The 21,867-nt window shown below is 39.1% G+C and overlaps 1 protein-coding gene across 2 annotated transcripts in view; it reads right to left on the reverse strand.

The window, feature by feature from the left end:
* Window positions 1-21,867, reverse strand: part of erbin (erbb2 interacting protein) — a 58,464-nt gene that overhangs the window by 34,895 nt on the left and 1,702 nt on the right. For both annotated transcript variants that reach the window (XM_044333316.1, XM_044333317.1), the window contains exon 2: window positions 11,059-11,136. The gene's annotated coding sequence lies outside the window, so the exon portion shown is untranslated. The remainder of the gene's footprint in view (window positions 1-11,058; window positions 11,137-21,867) is intronic.

The following is a 21,867-nucleotide window of genomic DNA, read 5'->3' on the forward strand; positions in this document are numbered from 1 at the left end:
CTGTCACAACCCCTCTCTCCCTGTAACTCAAGTGCCTCCTGGGTCAGTCCTGTTGCTATAGAGACTACGGTCAAGGGTAGAAACAGAGAGTCCCGACCCTGAGGTCATACACAAAAAAAAAAACACAACACAGCTGAGCTGAGCTTGACTGCTTATGAAAGGTATCGACTGATAAAAAAAACCCACAGAAAAGCAGGGCAGACTAAAAAAAGATCAAACCTGAGAATTGTTACTGAAAGCACTTTTTTTTTTAAAAAAGAGACAGATAATTAAACTACAATCAATTTCATGCTTGAGACTCCTGCCTGTGTGTTACCAAAAGGTCACCGAGTGATTCCCCTTGTGGACGACTAGGACTTATCAGTGTTTTGGAAGCAAACACTCACACATTTTGTTCCCAAAACACACAACTGGATAAACTAGAATGATTTATTTCATATCTTATCTACCTCATTGAGCCGGTCAACGCCCTTAAACCCATTAGCTTTGTAAAGACATGAAATAACAGACGAGCGCTGAGAGGTGCTAAAAAGGAGCTAAAAGGAAGTATTTCATATTAGCATATTGACGCTAAAAGTAAGTCCAGAAGATATGGTCGGTGTTTTGCCAGCGTGGACATGTATGACTGTGTGTGTGTGTGTTATGGGTGAAACGGAAATCTTAAGTGCAGCGTCTGACAGTGGCGAGCAGCTAGTGTTATTTATAGCAAATATTACTCCTCTGGTTGATATAGCTGAATGTGATTAGTACAGGCTAGCTCTCGCCTTATGAAAGGAGCTTTTGATCCAGATTGCAGTGGACTGTTACAGGATTGCTGGGCCACAGCTGAAATTTTATATTACAGATTATGGCAACGAAAACAATGCACGACAACGTAACATGACAAAAAAAAAAAAAAAAAAAAAAAAAAAAAGCATGCCTGCAGAGCCTGTGGGATACACTTGTTCTGTCTGTGAAGGAAGAGGAAAGAAAAACTCACTTCCTCAATACAGGGTGGAGCGCTGCTGCTGCTGCTGCTGCTGCTGGTGTGCTGCTTGTGGTGGTGAGCTACTGGCTTTTTCTCTTTCTCACCGCTCCGCCACCATTATAATACAGCTGTGACTCTTTTCAAAATGGGATCATGTACTTTACTATATAGAGATCCTCTTTTATTATTCGGCGACAAATCAGGAAAAAAAAAAAAGCAGCAGCGCGGCGGAGAGACACGTTCAATCGCTCCGCGCATCCGAGTCGGATTAACAAGATGATAATCTCGTTCGATACGTCGTGTCAGACGTCGAGTTACACAATGTTTAGGTGGCGGAGTTTACTGACAGCTTAAGTATTATTTCAACGTGAGTACACACACTAGAATAAGATGCTGCACTGCTGTGAAACGCTGCTTCAGGTTTGTAAACAATAGTTGTTTTTTTTGAAAGCTTTGACTGCTCTGAGATTTGTTAAATTCTCAAATGTGCGCTCGTTGCTTGTCAACACATAACAGAGCAATATGAATAGACACACAAGAGATGCTGACTAAGAACTGCAGCCCTATACTCATAGAGAAATTAAAGTTATGTAACAAACAGGAAAATATTACAAGTTCAACAACCTCTAAAAACACTCCACAGTTCATAGCATCCCTGTTACTAGTGAAGTCATTCTTATGCACAATAATAACATCTTTAATCACATCTCTATACCAAAACAAGCAGGGTCAAACAGTCCCTAGAGACGTCTTTCCTCTGGGTGCCTCATTAACAGCGTCACATTCAGCTCTAAGCTGGCACAACAGGAGAACTGTTGCTTCTCAATAATGCAGTGGGATATTGAGTTAAGAGGACAACAGTTCAGCGACTGAACTGAGACACACAGAGCCGTGTCTCCGTACCGACGCTGTTCCCAAACCGAGCAGTTCCAGGCACATATCCATGATTTCTTTCTTATTTTTACCACTGCTGGCAGTCAACAAGCTCTCTACAGAAAAAAAAAAGGCTTAATATCTAAACATAGAAAGCAATCCATGAACACAATTACTCATCGACAGGAAACGACGGCTGGAATAATTACAGCTGAAATGGGTAGAAAGGCAATCCTGTTACCAGTATCTGTAGCTTGGGATACGCAGCTGAGTGGAACCTGAAGTTCCAGTTTCGCTCTCCCCTCTGGTTTTGGTTCTCACCAGCGTTCTTAGGTCTCTGTGGTCTTGCGTGACTCCGGAAAACAAAACCATGATTGTTTTCTTTGAATTTGTGGTGAAATGAGGGTAAGTAATCTGAGCTGTGACAAAGACAAAGTGGCTTTTACAAGCTTCTTCCCAACTTTCTGCTGCGGACAGACCGGCTCTGAAAAGACTGAACTCATACACGACGACACATCTATTTGCACATTTATATGTAACCTACTCGCATTCTTCTATGTCAGAATATGTTTATGTAAGGCTTTGCTATTCATCTCTTTGAAAACGAAGGACAAAACTGTCTTCTACTGTTGCAGCACGAGGCCACAGAGCCTCATATATATGTATAAGTACTGAGCACAGTAAAGCTCTGCAAAAAAAACTGGAGTATGCATATCATTTGAAGAATTTCTTTATCTTTCATCATAGGTTTTCTTTGTGTACCCTCACAAGAATCAACACATTAAAAACAGCAAAGCAGACCATAAAGTACATAACACTGTTGAAAGGAATCAAATAATTTAAATACTCCCACTACTTACAGAGAAATAAAAAAACTAGGCTATCTCTACTTATTCCTATGACACCCGGTGTTGACTATCAACACACTGTGGTCCTCCAACGCGCCATGACGCAAAGCTACACGCCCCCCCCCCCCCCCCATCCCGGCTAAGTCTACTGGGCTAGTAGCTTAAAATGCTAACGTATGTTTTGGAACAAATGTGGCTCTGTGTGTTGGTGTCACAAACGCACAAAAAAATATTGCACATACCTCAGTAATTTAATTCCAAGTGTCGTCATGGGTGATGTCAAAAACACTAGTAGTTGAAACTAGATTTATTATAATCTGCTCATTCATTACAACTACTGATAAACATAAAGAGTTTGAAAGTAGGAAATGCATTAGCAGTTTGCTGCAGCATGTAAAAAGTATAGATACTTAGATGAATAATGATGCACCTAACAAATACAAGTGTTGCTGAATGGTGTGTAAAGAGCCTGATGGGTCTTTAAAGAGATTATTAAAAAAAAAAACAGCGATGCAACTTTGACTCATAATGTTCTTATCAAGTGAAATGAAGCTCGAACATATTATAAAATAACTTGCATTTAGCTATCACGCCTAATTGAAACCAACTTAGGCTGTAATGAGAAACATTTAATTCTGTCTTTTACTCTCAGCTGCACTCTTCTGCCTGACAGTGCAAACTCAAGGATTTGAAAAACCCACTCCATGCATCCAGAGCGTCTTCATTTCAACTCCATTCGAGATGGCTATCATAATTACTCTAATGAATAATTCCCACGTTATTTCTTTGGACACGGATGGGCCTGAGGCAAATGAGTGCAGTCTTATTTTCACTTCCATTTGTTCAAGCCCTCACTCAACTCGGAGGTTATAGAGATGTCATGGATTGGATCCACCCCCCCGCCCCCCCCCCCCTCCCTCACCCCCCCAGAGGATGATGAAGACTGAGAATAAAGCCGTCCGAAAGTTATGTCCTCTCTATCGTGCGCCGAGGTGACTAATGAGCGTGTTTATCCTCTGATCTTTTGTTCGCGCTGGTAATAGCCTGTCCTCCCGTTCACACTGTGTTGAAATGTCAATATGTAGAAAATATTTAGAGCAACCCCCCTTTTTTTATTTCCGACAGCTCTGCCTTATATAACGAAGATCATGTTAGCACAGTTACTAGACTATTACATTTGGCATTTAAAAAACAAAAGAAAGAATGACATTCAGATTAGCTTGCTTTGCTTATCTTTGTTATATGGCTAAAGATCTAAAGATGGGTCTTACTCACACCATAAACATTTGTGATGGGTACGGTCATTCCTATTATTGTGTACAGTGAAAATAAGTTAGCCTTAAGTAAAAGCAGAGAGTGTTTGTGACTTAATTTGGACCTAAACATCACATGACAGACATCTCCAACTTGAATACAGATTTTACTTTTGTCTGCTGTGTTATACAGGTCCCTCTGCTCATTGATTTCTGCCTGAACAACACATCTACTATGATATAGCTTAACTTTGCTGTATCTTCTAATGAATTCACTATGACAGCAAATCAGCTTAGTTACAAATGAATCAAAGATTAACTTTATCGACACAAAAATCCCTGTTTTCCCAGTGAAATCTGAGAATGTATTTCAAAACGTGCCTGTTTAAATTTACTCCGCCTTATATCTTGTGTTTATTCTCAATTGGCGCACGTCAGAAAGTCTATTAGATTACAGACAATAACAGACGCATGAAATACTAAACTGAAACATCACTGTATGATCTCTGCAATCCGATGCAATACCTACATTTATATGTGTAAGGAGACGGAGACACATGATGAATCACATGTATGCATCGCATACCTAATTATATCTCACCATGATACACTGCCAACAATGCATCATACAAGTAATGCAACATATTGTAGAACAATCAGCTCAATAAATCGCATAAATATGATAAAAAACTAGAAGTTACTTACATGCTGTATTCATTATTCAATGTATTACCATATTTCCTGGATCAGAAGTGCATAGACGACTGAGCTGAACTTGTGCAACGCTACTCTAGATGTCGGTAGGTGTTGTTGAATAATATACGCCTCAGTTTTGGTCTTTGACACCCAGTGCTTCATTTGCAGGTTATGTGCTTCATAGGCTATATGAAGCTTCATGATCAGAACCACACAACCGCAGCCTTTCACGAACTGTTGTGTCTCACTGAAACCACTTCCTGGCTGCAGAAGACTGTCGACATCTCTGCTGAGGTCTGCAACAACAGGGTGTCCTGTGAGACGACTTCACCACAGCCTTAAAATTGACGTCAGCTCTTGATTCCACTGTCATTGCAGAGAATAACCTGGTATTTTCAGACAAGAGTTTCTTGCAAACGCCTGGCCGCTAGAAGTAGGCCAGTCTAATGAAATAAAACTATTCAGCAGAGACTCTCTTTTAAAAACTATGGTCGTAAAGAGGAAAGTTGGTTCCTGGGCCAGTAAAAAAATGTATGTCAGGTAGGGCTAATTAAATAATCACCTTCTTGGGATTTTAATGTGAAACCAGAGCCTTGTTTATTGACAAAAAAAAGGTAGCAAATATTACACTTAATGTGAGAGAGAGAGAGAGAGAGTGCAGAGCTGCCTTTTCAAATTGTACTAGCTGCTTTATCAACTGTGAGCTGACCGTGTTATGTACAAAAACACTCTGCTCATCATTTTTTGCCCCTCCCCTAGTGATAACCCAAGAGCTGAAAACAAGATGAGCAGGTCTACTGCTGACCTGTTAGAATGGTTTGCATAACTGTTTGCATGAATGTTGCATCATGTAAACTGGCTGACCTTTATTTGAAATAATTTGGCTGGTGATTCCTGAACTTCCCCTCTTTCGTCCCCTTTTTACCGTAAAGGTAAAAGAAAACGGACGGATATAGAAAAGATTAACGAGCAAAACCTGTTTGAAGTGATATAATAGATTTGCTTTGTCCCCCCGCTATGTCAGAAGAAGGTCTGATGATGTGAAATATGACGTGGAAATACAAGTCTGGATTTTTTTTTTAGAGAGCAGTTTCCTCCTCATTAAGACATAACCAGGGCAGCAGGAGAGAGCCCTGCTGGTTATAAATAGTACGGTGCTCAAAAATCCCTTCTGCCAGTAAGTTCTTAATTAAATATAAGATCTAGTTAAATACGAGCCCCTGGGATTCATTTCTGCAGAGAGGAGATCCGAACAATGACATTATCCCTTATTAACGTCGTCGCAATAACTATAGCGGTTATAGAGTCGAGTGTGTTTCACAGTCTTCGGCTTCCTTACAACAAAAAAAGGCAGATTTGTTGGATGAGTTTCGACAGTTGCTCGCTTGATGTCACATGAGATATGGCAGCCCGGACGGTAAACAAATATTTGGCTTACTTACAAAAGTACATTAGGCATTTTGCATATAAGCATCTTTTTTTTAAAATCAAACATCAAAACTGATCCATCCATGAAGCAAAATCTCCATGCAGGGGGAAAACCCAGAGTTAACTACACCTCCTGTACTAAAGGATACAGCAGCTGCCAATAACGCCTCCTTACAACCTGTAAAAACAATGGAATGTCTTCCTAATGCATTGTAGTACAACTAAGTAAACTATGATATATATAAATAACAACCAGCTGTTTCAATTGAATATCCACAATGACGGTGAGAAAAAAAAAAAAAACCCCACTTTGTTTCCATTTAGGTGATATTTTGCACGTCTACCTTTGAAATACTTCTGTTGGTTGACACCTGTGTTCAAACTTCTGTATTTTTCCCCTTGTTTTGTGGATGGAAAAAGCCATCCAGATCCTGCATAAACACAATTATAAGGCTGCAACTAAAGATTATTATCAATTTCGATTAATCTATCTATCTCTTATTTTCTCTGTTAGGCTATATTTTCTTATATGCATTATTATTCAGATTTTGCAATACCATTTTGCTGCAGCTCTGCACGTGACTACGCTACAGAAATAGCAGCACACATGAGATGTTAAGGTTCGTTTTTCCTGGTATTTGACGCCGAGTCGAGAACCTCGTCCATTCTCCGACAAGATCGCTGCCACGTGACTGCTTGGAATATACGGTTACCTTATTCTCTGTAACGGTTTATTTTGAACCGTGAAGTATGAGAGAAGCAGACGATTAGTGTTTACGCTGATAGGAGCGAGTTCAAGTGACAGAGACTAACGCTGCGTGTCTCGTTTCCAACTCACAAGGCTCGAGAAAAGACCTGGAGGGCTATATCTGCTTATGATCTACTCCCACAGATGGCACACGGTGGAAAGTAAATATCTTGCATTTTCATGATAATTAGGTGAAGAAGTCATCTCAAATGTATTTACTATAACTTGAAATACTAAACCGGACGTCATCTTAGACATTGAAACGGTAATAAACCTGTTTGGAGGATGATGCTTCCCCAATAGAGAGATATGCAGGATATAAGACATCAAATACAGTGAAGTGTCTGTTTGTGTGTTTGTCTGTGTAAGCAGGGGGAAGACAGAGGGAGCAAAATGCAGTTTGCCAAGTTTCAATAACCAGGTCAGACACATTCAGGTCAGCGCCCTGTATCCATGCAGACAAATGACGCATTTCTTTGTTTGCCAACTAAAGAGCATGGAAATGGATAACATTCTCCCTTTGACATTGTTAAAAGGCAGAAAGTCTGCTCATCATATGCTGTTTTAAAATGGCATTAAAGTTTTTAGTCCCTCCAATCTCAAACATCCTGCACCCATAGATAACCAGAAAGACCTATTAGATCATACATTTGCATTTTAACTGAGAGAGTTAATCACTTAGAGAGGTTTAATGTCACTGCATCAGTAAATAAATAAGCTATATTTATGCTTCAGTGTCAAGAGATTTGAACTAGAAAACAGCTTTGGTAGATCACAAACTATAGATGCAGCGACTGTGCTGGGTGGATCTCGGACCCCGTAGGGTTAAATGCATCAATCTGGTGCACTTTGAGAGCAAAATTAAGAAGCTAGACCTATAAAGAACTTTGTGCTCTTGTAAACAATTTTGTGCTCTAGTAGATGATTTAATCATACACATATTTGTTGTATATATATATGAATAGTGATGACACGGCAAATATAACCAACTATTATCTGATATTGTTTTGTGTTCAGAAGGAGGACAAAAAAAATTAGAGCTGCAATGAATTAACTGAATATATTTGGATTTTGGACTGTTGATCAGACATCGCCATGTGCTCCGAGAAATTATGACTCACTATTATAACCGTTTTTTCTGCTGCGTTCACTATTTGTTTCTGTTGAACACGTCGACAAAAAAAAAAAAAAAAAAAAAAAAAAAATTAGCGCTCAGGGATTAACTTGAATTAATGAATCGATTGACTGAAAACGAATCTAGCTGATTTTGCTGCACTCGGCACGGAAACAGAAACGAGCTGTTTGTTTCTAATACAGCTAGTTTAGCTCATAGATAACATTAAGATAAGACTTGAACGTTTATCGTCGGTCGTGCTGTCGTCCTGCAACGCTTGAAAACAAGACAGCATCGATTGTTTTGTATTTTTCTTCCCAGATTGAATGAAAATACACTTGTAACGCCAACGTGAGATGAACCTGTTGTTCTATGTTTTTTCAGTAATTTCCCCTCCTTATGGGTGAAATATGCTGAAGTTGCAGCTTTTGTGTTAAGTAGGAGCCATGATGTTATTATGAGTGTAAAAATATTTTCGGTTCATTATGAAACTGTGGCGGCCTGCCACAGTCTAGGTAATTACTGGTAATTACTGAGATGTCTGGCGTTACTGAAAATGAAAAGATTACTGAGCCTTTCTTTATCTTCCCCCGTGTTACCTCAACAATCTCAGCCTACATCAGAAAAGGTTGTCTGAAAAATACAACGACTCACACACCTGCAGAGAGGACTACGAGGACTCCACCTGTATCTCTACGACACCCTGAAGCGGGACCCTGAGCGGATAGTCGGCTGCAAAGCTGTCGATGTAAATCTCTCACAGCCAGACAAGAGACTGTACCTGATCATCCGGAAAAATGTGAGGCTCTGAGCATGGTGAATTTTCCTGACAGCCAAAAGCACGGCTGAAACTGCGTGCGTGGAATAATGGATTAAAAGTTCTTCTAAGATAGATCACATGCTTTAGGTTAGTTAATTCAATCCGTAGATACAGTTAATCAAAAGACTTATACCGATTATTCCTCTTTAAAAAGAACTACAACTCACTATCATCATGAGGAACCCACGTATGAAAAATCTATCTATAGCACACATACTGGAAACTGAGTGTGAGGCAAGGTTCACACACACACACACACACAAATAAAAGTCTTCGGAAACTAAAAGATGATATGATGAAATTTAAAAACACAGAGCAGCAATACTCACTTCAGCCGAGTGTGTGTGTGTGTGTGTGTGTTTAATGTCACTTTTGACACAAGGAGCATATTTCAAATCAAAATTCTTTCTGTAAATTAAAAAAAAAGGTATAATCTCAAAGGAAGGAATGATTTTTAGTTTATAAAATGTTATAGTGTGGGTTGAAAAGAAGATTTAGAATGAGCGATGAGACGTGTGCGGTCGTTTATACTGGTGGAAATTAGAAGACGTGACCTTACCGAGATGTTTAACGCTGCGAATAAGCCGCAGCTGATGTGTTAATGATACATTTGGTCTGTATAAGCTCTTAGATTGACAGTCATGTAAAGATCATAGAGCTAAATGTGTGTTTACATACTGCGGCTCCATAATCATCATGTAGCAGAGCAGCGGCGGTTTACTGCTGTATGTAATTTGGTGTTGATTTATGAAAAAAGGAAAGAAAAAAAAAAGAGAAAAATATATATAAATCTCTATTATGGACAAAAAAGAAAATGAAAGCTAGAGACTGGTATGTTGTCCTAGGTTCAGATCCAGGTATCAGATGTAGATTGATGCTAAGCCTGCGGCGGTGTGACAGTTATGCAAACAGAGTGGCTTTGAGTTAGAAGAAAAGCCAAGTTGTCCGACGAGTAAATGTGGAAATGTGGCGTTTTAGACAAAGCAAAGTCCTTCTGCTTCTGAAAGGCGAACCTGTTCCTGTCAGCAAAGCTAAGAAACAAAACAGCCTGGAGTAAGACAGGCACGGCCCGTCATCCGGTCTCGTTGTCTTTACTGTTCATGTCACAAGATATGATGTGCGTCCGTAGTATCCTCAGGACAAACTGACTAGTCTAGTCGTCTGGAAATGTCTTATCTATAGTCACTAAATTGTAAAATTAAATAATCCGGTTATCCAAACACAATGCAGCGCTGACTGTGAGAGTGACCACAAATTAAAGATAATGTAAAAAACCTTCATTGGATGCATCATATTTGATATAAAACTATAATCCTGATCATCATATTCAGAGTTTAGCAGGATCTAAATTCTCAGTTGACAACATGACAGAACAATCTGCACCCTGAAGGGACTTTTTTTTTTTTTGTGTCCCTTTCATCCAAAATGCGGGACTCGAGGCAGCCTTTGAACCCCGGCGTGTTTTCACGCACCTATTTGTGTAAACAAATGCGCTTCATGATCATAATCACTGACCTCAAGAGTTCCTGACTGTCTATCACTCTGTCTCGTGGTTAACTTAAGTCCCTCTGTTGGAAGGCTTTGAATTGCGAAGCTGCTGCAGGAAGTGTTTTGCACTTCTGACGACATAAGACTAAAAAGGAGCATTTGCACCCGTAGAAAGGTACAATATTAACACCTCGGAGTAAAACCGTCTTGACTGACATGTTGCCAAATTAACGTGCCATTAGCTGCGTATGATGTGTTGATACTACAGCTGTCATGTTGGATAATCGTCACAGATGTAAGGAGAGCGGATCCTGCACTGGATTGTGTATCGCTCATGCAATATTTTGAAAGTAGGCTGAACAATATCTAAAGGGCGGCTATTTTCTGACTTTTTTTTTTTTTTTTTTTTTTTTTTTTTAAAAAGGTGAAATAGGATGCTGATTGCACACAGAGCTAGTTTGGCAGGTGTATCATGTCTCACGGCCTCCAGGAGAACAGGGTGGGGCGCTCCTGTTGTTTCTTGTCAGCGTAATGTTTGACAAAAAAAAAAAAAAATACATCACTTAAGTTCTGTGAGAGCTGAGAGACAGACATTAAAATCTAAATCCAAACCCCCACAACGGATTCAATCTATAGCTAGATTGCTGATGTGTTCGATATTATCACCCGGCTGCCAAACACCAGGCCATTTAATTTCACAAAATAACAACCAACAACCCGGGGCTGTGTGACCTGCAGGGAAGATTTACTGGAGGTGATAAATAAAGTAGCTGAATTCTAGCGATAGGACGTTACAATGACATGAACGTGCTGCCTTACATACCTTGTCATTTAGGACTCAAGCGCCTGGATCCCAGTGGATGGCAGGTGATAGATCCGACAGCCACAATCTAGTGCTTATCTAATGAAAAACAAAAGGACAAAAAGACGACATACTGTAAGCGCACAAGCATGAAGCAAACAGCACAAATACCGACGGTTCACCATCAGCTTCAGCCTCAGTTTGAAAAAGTATAAATTCATCTTGCACCATAAATATAAGAAGAACTATGAGAAGATCTTGTAATAACTTCAAGCTCATACTAGTAGAATTAGGAAGCTGCTGATTATCTCTACAATCCATTTGTGGTAGTGTTTGTATATCTTATGGTAATGATATCACAGTATGTTGCAAGATAAGCATCTGTTTATCACAATATCTGCAACTGCACAGGAAGAAATTCCTCTATTTATTACAAAACCGATAATCAAACTTACTCACTAACTAACTGCATTATCAGATCTGTTTCACATTTGTTTCCATTTGTTTTATACAGAAAAGTAATTTCTGAAATGTAAAAAAAAAAAAAAAAAAACAGCCATAAAGCAGCACAAGAACACAAATGAAGAGAATGTGATATTAGCGCCGGTGTATTAATAATGTATTACGATATACTGTCATATCGATCATGGATCTAATCCCTCGAGTAAGGCGATGGGACGCTGTTAAATCCAAACAGGATTAAATTAAGATTGCGGCGAGTACATGGTTTCCTTCGCGCGTGTTCATTAGTAGTCGAATTTAGGTCTCTCTCTCTCTCTCTCGTCGTGTTAAAGTTATGCTTGTCAGCGAATATTTCAGTTAACTACATAGAGCGGCTGAAGGGATGTGGAAATTAATAAGTTTAGGATGTACTGAAATAGCACCTCTGTGCCGAGTCGGTTCTGCCTGAGGACACTCAGCGAGTTCAGATAGAAATACATTATACGCTCAGTCATTTTTATACTCTTCTTTATGCCGTCAACATCTAAGTGCATCCTTAATGTTGCATCAAACTGCTGCAAAAGCAAGGAGTCCAACATACATTGTAATATAAATGTTATCCTGCGTCACTAAAAAAAAAACAAGACAACCTGACAGACACTAAGCCTTGAAATGCGACATAATTTGTGCTTCTCAGGTCAGAGCACAACACAGCGGTATTGTCTGTGCATGTCTGGAAAAGCATTAGCCTTGCCAGCTGATCTGAGACGAACTGAGCCGGCTAAAAAAGATAGGATCATCCCCTCTTCTATACTCGTCGAGCACAATAGTGCCCTATAGTGCGGGAGAGAGGGAGGGAGAGGGAGAGGAGGGAGAGAAAGAAGTGAGATAAGAGAAGGAGGAGGAGAAAGACGGAGAGAAGGGAGAGAAATTTTGACTTAATTCATAGGGTCTCCCAATCAGCTGCGAACACATTGGACTGTACTGACACTCATTAGTTTCTGCTCCACTTCCTCCTGGGTGCCTTTATCCCCCCCCCATCTCATCTATTTGGCGTACTGAGTCTTGCCAAACAAAAGTTCCCTCCGTAACACACTGGAAGCAAAAGAAAGCATAGATTTTCAAATTGGGGGTGTTGGCAGTGGGGGGGGGAGGAAAGCAGCCACTTGCTTTTCATTCAGACAGCCCCGTCGACACACACAGTTATTCACTGAAACTAGAAGTGCCCATGTGATGGAAATCACCCGCACCTTGTTTGTATCTATCAATGAGGAAGTACTTGATCCTCTGGCTTGCACAGTTAAGACTTATATTCGCTTCTGCATCCAGAATTATGTGTTGAAAATATAGCGTTTCATGTTTATATTCTGTTTCTGTAGAATTACTGTAATCTGATAATGTGTCCAGCATCTGGGGTGCGGTATTTTTTTTTTATAAATAGATGATGTTATTCTACTCTAAATCTGCAAATTTCAGTTCACGTAAGTTAAAAATAGACATATTACCTATTATGGACATGTTCCTTCACGCTCACAAAAGGCACCGTAAAGACTTCCTTAGGAAATTCATACATATGCATACTCTGGAGAGCCTTATGTGGATATAAGACATACAATTATAGTATATTAATAAGATGTAACTGGATCAAACGCCAACAAACTCAGGAAGGACTGGGTTTATTTCTGCTCTTAAATGCAGTCAATCACACAGATGCAGCCAAGTAAAAGAGATAGTTGCCTGTTTGTTTTGTTTGCTATGGTAATAATATCATTATTTTTGATTACTGAGATAATTAAGTATTAGTAATACCAGTTCCTCTGTTCCTTGTTCTGGCCAGTCTGTTCCTTTGCTCTGCTAATAGACTCTGCAGAACACTGTAAACTCAAATCATATTTGTCTTGCTGTCAGACTGATGTCAAACGCGGATCTGTGAGCAAACACTAGTATCCTCGCTGCAGTTGGAAGCCGTGTTTATTTAGTGACATCAACACTCAAAAGGAGACGCTCGCGAATCAAAGAGGGAACACGCGCAACTTGTACGTTCTTTAACAGAAGTGGTAAACAGAAGTAAACACAGAGCTGCTATACAAAAACAGCAACCCGTCACATGACATCACAGGAAGGCGATGGTGTGTTAGGGTCGGTGCACAAGGCTCTGACCAGCCTGTGCCTGTTCACAGCTTGTTTAAAAATTTTTAAAAAAAAAATCGCAGCATACTACAGTGATTGAAAGCCGAACATGGCGCTTTCTTTATAGTCCCAAACTCACCGTTTTCCTTGTGCATATAAAGCAGATTTTATTTCATTTGAATTATATCGCCAGCCTCGGTTGAGGAGAAGCTGTTCAGACTTTGCACTAAAATGTTTTTCTATTTAACAGCTCTGAACAACAAGTGTGATTCCACCCAAAATATACTGCGGTTGCACTGCTGCAGGTAACATTTGTACTTAGTGGTAGACTTGTGCCAGTTTAATCATTGTGTGTAGGGCTGCCGCCAACTATTATTTTCATTATCGATTCGTCTGTCAAGTATTTTCTTGATTAATTGTTTAGTCTATGAAATGTTGCATTTTCTTAGAGGCCATGGTTGTTTTGTCTGACTAACAGTCCAAAACCTCGAGATATTCAATTCACTGTGAAATATGACAAAGAATAACAGCACATCATCACAGTGTTATCCATTTTTGCTTAAAAAAAATGACAAGTGATTATTCCATTATGAAAATAGTAATCAATCAATTAATCATTGTAGCTCTAAATGTACAAAACAATTAGCAACAACAATACCGATATGATCTCTGTACGTGAAGCATTAACAAGACTGTTTGTGTAATTTCTTGGGCTGGAACTAATTCGATTCAATTAATCTGCTGATTATCTTTCCGGTTTATCAATTGTTTGGTTTATAAAACGCCAACAACAACTATGAAAAATGTCCTTCCCAGTTTTCCGGATTCCAAGGTGCTATCTTCAAATGTCCAACCAACAGTCCAAAACCAAAAGATATTTAGTTTACTATCATAGAAGACTAAAAATCACAAACAATATTCACATTAGAGGCGCTGGAACAAGAGGATTTACATCCTGTCAATCGACTAATTGATTAATTGACTTGTCTTTTCAACTCATATGAGTCTATACGCCAAGAATATAAAGAATGACGGCCTGAACTGAGGCGTCGTCTATGGAAATGGAGGCGATGTTTGTATTTATTTGCATAAATATGGCCAGCCTGTGCTGGACCAGCGCAGAATATCTGATCAGGTTGTCACCTGACATGTGTGTGAGCTGCATATTGAAACCAGCTTTGAGCTGCAATCAATATGGATATAATCCAGGCTAATCTGAATGCAGGGTGGTAGGTCTGACCAGGGCATGAGACTGTCCAGTACAGCAGGGACTTTATGTCTCCTCGTCACTCCAGACTATTGTGCTCTGTCTTACACAACAAAATCAGTATACTGGAGCCATCTTTGCCTTAGCCATCTTCACAAAACCTAATGCTGGCAACCTTGTGCAACCTGTCTCATGACACTGGTCATCAGCCTGACCTTTCCAATCCAGCAGCTATGAGTGCAATGAAGTGAAAGGCAAGGGATCCAGATCCAAATGAAAAGTATTGAAGATAAGATCAGCGTATTGATCTTCTAGGGGAATTTGGTAGTTAGAGTTGCAAAGGTAAAATGATTATAAGCACAAAACAATCAAAGTGGAGGAGAAACAACTGTGCTACCAAGGTTTGAGAAGATTACTGAAGAAAAATGACAGAATGTGCAAATGCATAATTAAATTGTCTAAGGGTATAGTGAGCAGTCAGTTTAGTCATATAATATCACTGAATGTATAAAAAAGATATTTTGGCTACATGGTTATTTAAGATTGACTGAAAATATGAATGAATACAGCCTAATCACTCTATGAACCCAATATTTAAAAGAATTCTCAGAGTATTTTATTATTTGAGGTAGTAAATAACAACACTGGATATATTCAGTTTATAATATAATCTAAATATCTCTGACATTATCCCTAACAGCCATTTTCATGCTGCTGGCTTTTCCATACAGCTGAGATACCTGCACCACGACCCAGGATATCGTACATTTCTTCAGCATGACTTCGGCACGTCTTGTTTATGAGTTATAGAAAAGACCCGATAATGTATTGCCGATCTACTAGGGTCGCACTTGACTCTGTGCCCAACCCAAAGCCAAGTAAGGTTCAGGGCAGGCCGCTTATCATGTGTAGACGGCCTGCAGACAATGAATTGCCCAGCCTACTGTACATAAAATCAGTATGGAGGCAGCTTAAAGCAGAGATAAAAAAAGCTTATCTGTAGTCGATATTACAACAGACCATTTCTCGCAGGGTGTAGTTCTAAGAACTTGTCTTTCCTCTTCCCATTCGGTAATTAAAAACCCTTCGAAATCCTTCCATTACATAAGATCTTCTGTGGAATTTCCTCATTTATTTATTTAACCAGGAATGTAATTTGTAAATCTTACATGTAGCTATTTTGTAGGGGAGATTGGAGCTGTTTACAGTGAGCTCCTGTGTGGCTTCTTGTTTAGCCAGTACACACCGAACTGAGGAAGGATTTGGCTTTATGAACATATCTGCTGATAGAAAGCAAGACTGAATGAGGCAGAGACAGCTGTTCTCCTAACTGGGTCACACAAGCAGAGAAATCATTAGGGAGAAACTGAATCCACTGATGTATGTTAAAACTGATGGACCGGCATGTCAAATGTGATGTAAATTTACACTTTTTTCCGCAAACACTGAGTAAAAATACAGACTCACAAAACTTGTCATGGACCATCCATCTACTGTATTGAAGGCTTAATAGGCTATTCATTCAATACTGATATCTACAGTCGTTAATGTATGTAACCTATTTGTTAAGCCAGCTTTAAAAGCCAGTGGGCAACAGACCAAGAACAGGCTATATCTCTGACTGATTTATCATTATGGCAAACAAAGCAGTACTGAAAATATCCCTATAGACCTTCCCCAGACTGTAAATCAGAATCACCTGCCACAAGTGTGGTGACAAAATACATTTAAATCAAATAACACTCAAAGAGAACAAACCTTTAGTCTTTAAGGAGTATCATTTGGGGAAAAAATTGGGAAATATAATACTTGAGTCTTCGGGAATGGTCAGTCTCTTGAGGAGTTGTCGATTTTGGTATAGAAAAGGTGTGTCGGTGTGTTTTCTACAGTCTGAGTGAGGTCAGTGGGACTGAAACGTTGCCATAAATTATAGATATCAGCTCGGGACATCCCTTGTCTGAATATAGCCTGCTCCAGATCAAGTTAGCGGTGCAGCTTCAGTTACCATGGTGATCTAGCCCCCATGAAGGATGTGCTACTATAAAGACTAAAAAACTCTCAGTGTAACATTAGCTGACAAATCCCCTGCTATCATCAGGAGGCACACACTCATCCATAAAATCTAAAAAAAAGACGAAAAAAAAACCTGCTATCTTGTTCCCAGTTCTAGTTTTACTCTGCACAGACATGATGACAACCACTAATCGTCTTTCTCAGGTGACTAATCACACTACCTTGCTTTGTCACTGTCTGCAGTCAAATTAGCCATTGTTTTGCTATCAACCATTAGCTGTGTTTCCATTAGATTCGCAAGAGAATTTTAAGCAAACTTTTGAAATGTCGCAAAAAAGGAAAATGCGAATTACATATGTTTCCATCGACTGGTTTGAAGCGAATAGACTAGACTACGAAATGTATAGTTTTGTCAGAAGATGGCGGTATAGGCGTAAATAATTCACCAGTAAACAGAGAAGAAGAGGTTGCCAACTGGAAACAAAACAAATAGTTACATTGCCTTGACGAGAGTAAAACGGGAGAGCGGTCTTCAGGAATTTGTTTCAGTTGGGCAAGTTGTGATTGTTCTTTCGTGTCAGCTAGTATCGGCTATCTGGAGACGCCGGAGGACGCCGAGATCGGAAACAGCTGATCAGTCATGCGATTTATTCGACATATGCATTTCCATTACCCATTTTGCGCACTAACTCTTTTCTGACATTTCCAAAAATCCACCTCAAGTGAACGTAAAAACTTGTTTTGAGAAGTTGGAGGACGTTTTATGAATTTTGACATTTCCATCAAGCTCTTTTGATGCGTTACTTCAAAATGCGCATAAAAATAGGTTAATGGAAACATGGCTATTGGCACTCTGCTGCATGCTTTCACCTGCTGAAGGAGAAGGACGAGCGCTTCTTGGCAGCCAAAACACTTTGAATCCCTGCAGAGGCCGGTGATGGGACGGAGGATCATAAAAAAAGCTCATGGGAAAGCTCAAAGGCTTCATAGGAAAAGATTACACTGACAAACTCCTACCTAAACCAGTCAGAGCAAATGCATAAACACTGCATTTTACTAATAGCTTAAACAAAGATGTCAGCGCAGTTCAAACACTGAAACTGTGTAAAGAGCGGAGCGTTGTCAGAGAAGACGGCTGAGAATGTCAACTCCATGTCAACGCTGTCTCTGTTGTAGACAAACCGGAATAGATTTGACATACACCAGAAATGGAAGGGGTGGAGTCGGATCCACTCTCAGTAACTTATAATGCAAAAATGTATGATTATATGGCTGAGTGAATTTCCACTTGCATTTGCAAATGTCCACACTAGGCAAAGGCAAAACAGGCGTATCTTAAATATCCATCATTGAGGTGATGACATTTATGAATGACCATTACACTGCAGAATAACTGATGAGTAATCAGCTAACTTGGAACTAAATGCCAACTTCTAGGTTAGGTTAGATTATTAGGTCTCAATGGTGCTTCTTTTAAAAAAAAAAAAAAAAGACATTTGAGGCTTATAATACCATGGTCCATTTTTGTTTTCGTCACTGTTTCCATTGGAGCACACATGTCCCCAATTTCTACAATGACGCACTGCTTCCCAGACGTTGAGGATATATCTGTGGTTGTGTATTAATAGAAAACATAATACATTAATCAACTGCAGTATTAAACTATGAATAGATCCTTACATTTTACTGGCAACGGTGGAGCTTACATTGAGTTTTGGGACTCTTTATTATCCCCATTTTGAGAAAGAAATAATCCGTTCTAAGGATTATTAGCATAAAAATGCTAGCCTATTTATTGAAAATAGGGCCGCAACTAATGATTATTTTCATTATGGATTAATCTGTTGATTATTTTCTCAATTAATCGATTAGTTGTTCGGTCTATAAAAAAGGTAAGACAATGATGAAAAATGTCAATCACTGTTTCCCCAAAGCTTTAGGTGACATCCTCAAATGTCTTGTTTCATCCAGTCCAACAGTCAACAACCCAAAGATATTTCATTTGCTGTTAGAGAGGACTAAAGAAACCAGGAAAGAAACCTTTATATTTGAGAAGCTGAAACCAGAGAATTTGGAAACATTTCTCTTAACAAATGGCTCCAAACGAGAGCCAAAATGAATCATCGAAAAAGGTGACTGACTTAATATTTGGCAAAGTGATTCATTGACTAATTGTTGGAGCTCTTATTGAAAATTGGCAAAATATCACATACCACACCTTGCTCTGCATGCACCTGCTACTAAAAGAAAGGGAGGCACGGCCATCTATATAACAAAAACTTGCTCAATGTCACTTTGTTTTAAAAACTCTGCTTGGAACGGGGCAAATCCTTTTAACTGTATCAACTAAATACACTCTATGTGTGTGGAAAACATTGACGATAATGTGAGAACAATCTTAAAATAAAATATTAGCCTGTACAGTAGGTACAAGCTAATATTTTAATTGGCTGAATTTTTGACCCTCTCTGAAACAATGATATGAAGGACATTTAGACTGACAGTTTTTTTCCATGACACACTCGACTGCGACACAAAGACAGTTACCCACCTTCACATGGCAATATATTAATATCAGAAATACAGACAGCATGTAGTGACTCATTTCCTACCGTGACAAAATGTTCTCACATGTTCACTATCGCAATACACAATCACCTGCAACTCATCAACGATGTCACATGACTATTAAGTCATTAAAACGCGTCTACTATTTCTTAATGGACACATTACTCCAGCATATTTCTCTTCCCTATGAGTCAGGCTTGATTTGCTTAAGAGGAAATATGAACTTATATGGCCACAGAGGAAAGAATATTAAAGTTCCCCTCCATTCAAAAATGTGTTTTGCTTCTTGTTCCTATAGTTGAATGCTGGAGCGTCACTGTACGGAATCATGTATGTGCGGAGTTTGACACTAGAAGGCCGTTTTCACGTTGATCTGCTGAAAGTGGAAAGTTTCTTTGAGCTCATTGAAGATCCAGTTTTTAAAGAGGTGGACCTACAAGCATGATTGGTGACATCACAACTAGCTTGGAAGCTAATCCTGCTCCAATATTCGACTTGTAAAAGTGTGACGTGGAAACTTGAAGCCTCCAGTGCACAAACACTGAGAATTGACTTTAACAGTGAAGTAGGAGACATCTTTTGTCCAGCAGTTCGACCTCTGAAATCAACATTATTTGCATATTTATATTCTGGATTGTTAATGAGGCAGAAAAAGTAGATTAGATAGTCATTTTAAGGATTTTACCAAGATAATTGAAGTTTTTAAATTGGTATGAAGTGTCATTAGACAAAAACACCTTGCAGTCACAGTGACACTCATTTGCTCAGAGGATTGTTTTCAGCAGTTGATCGACACCATCATTAGGCGTTAACCAAAAGTTCAACCAATAAAACATTTTTAAAGACATCCCGTTATTCTGAACCTCTTTTCATCAGCTCTTTTCTTCTTGACTGATATCTCATTGGTTTACAGTGCAGGATGATCACTTGCCGTGTCCTATTTCGACAGGAATTACATCACCCAAAGGAAATAAAGATTACCCATTTCATTGGGCTTTTCAAGGAATTGCAATCAAGGAAAAACAAGCTGTTTAGAACTGCTGAACACAAAGAAAAAAAAAAAAAAGAGGTTTTAACCTGGGTGACCTGGAGCTAATCCTTCAAGAGTTTTATTTGTCCAACCCCAAAGTACGATATAGAGATACAGAAAATTTCACAATAGAAGCATTATGGACTTTGTGTTGACCAGTATGCAGTCAAAAGTAACATTCTTTGGGGTATGATGAAGATAAGAACACATGGCTTGACTGCTTTCTTTCTGTCTCCAAATGGCACAACAATCTGTTGGGAAAGCATATCTGTAGCACTACTTTGGCACTAGTGTGAGAAAAGAACAGCACAGTAAAAGGCCTTTGTTGGAGTGAACCTTATCTTCCATTCTAGATAAGGTCTGTTGTAAATGATCATACAAGGAACTAGAAGAAATATTCACCAACATAGGCATTCAACACCTCAGCGGAAAAAGAGTGTTTTATACCCCAGATAGGTATGCACTATGTTTAGCAGTCTAACATATGATATTTAATTAGATTTATGATCAAAAATTGCAGAGTGGAAAGGAGTAGAGCTACAACGATTGGTCGATTAATCGATTTTGATAATCACGTAATCGTTTCTATCATTTTTCAAGCAAAAAGTTCTTTGGTTTAAGCTTCTCAAATGTTACAATTTGCTCTTTTTCTTTGTCATGTATGACAGAAAATTGAATATTTGAAGGTTTTGGACTTTTGATCAGACAGAGCAGGCAAACTGAAGACATCACCATGGGCTCTGAGAAATCGTGAATGCTATTTTTTCACATTTCATTCAGTAAAAGATTAATCGAGAGGTCAATCGGCAGATTACTCTATAATGAAAACAATCTTTAGCTGCAGCCCTAGAGAGGAGACCACAAGAATAATGCAACATTAATTTGTGTTCACACGGTTTTACCCCAAACAGGAGAAACTGCAAGGTCAGATTATGCATATCGTCAGCCAATATTATCATGAACACCTGGATTATAATCTACAAAAAGCTGCTTATATCATGAACCTACAATAATAAATGCCATCTGATACGCCTGAGTGTTTGTTTTTATTTCATTACAGACTGGAGGAGTGGCCTTTGAAGCCTAATCAGATACTTTATCTGTTTTACAACACAACAATGGCGGTCATTTAACTAAATGTTTACTTTTTAAAAAAGGAGCAAAATCCTTCTCCAGCAGGCTAGAAGACATCCATCTACTCATAGATGCATGTAGTGTTTGTATGCCATATTTGCATACCATGTGTTCCTTCTTTAGCAACATAAAGCTTCCTGTTCTGTCAGTTTCAAGGGTCAGTTCAGCCGGGTCAAGTTTGTATTTTCGTGACGAGCCTTGCTGACATCAGATAATCTACAGAGCTGCATAAATATGTCTACCCGAGTATACAACCAGTAATTTATAGCTTTAGTTATTGCTGCGAGCATAATGTCATGCTTTCATT

The sequence above is a fragment of the Thunnus albacares genome, chromosome 18, assembly GCF_914725855.1.
Source record: "Thunnus albacares chromosome 18, fThuAlb1.1, whole genome shotgun sequence".
In the NCBI taxonomy this organism is placed as follows: Eukaryota; Metazoa; Chordata; class Actinopteri; order Scombriformes; family Scombridae; genus Thunnus; species Thunnus albacares.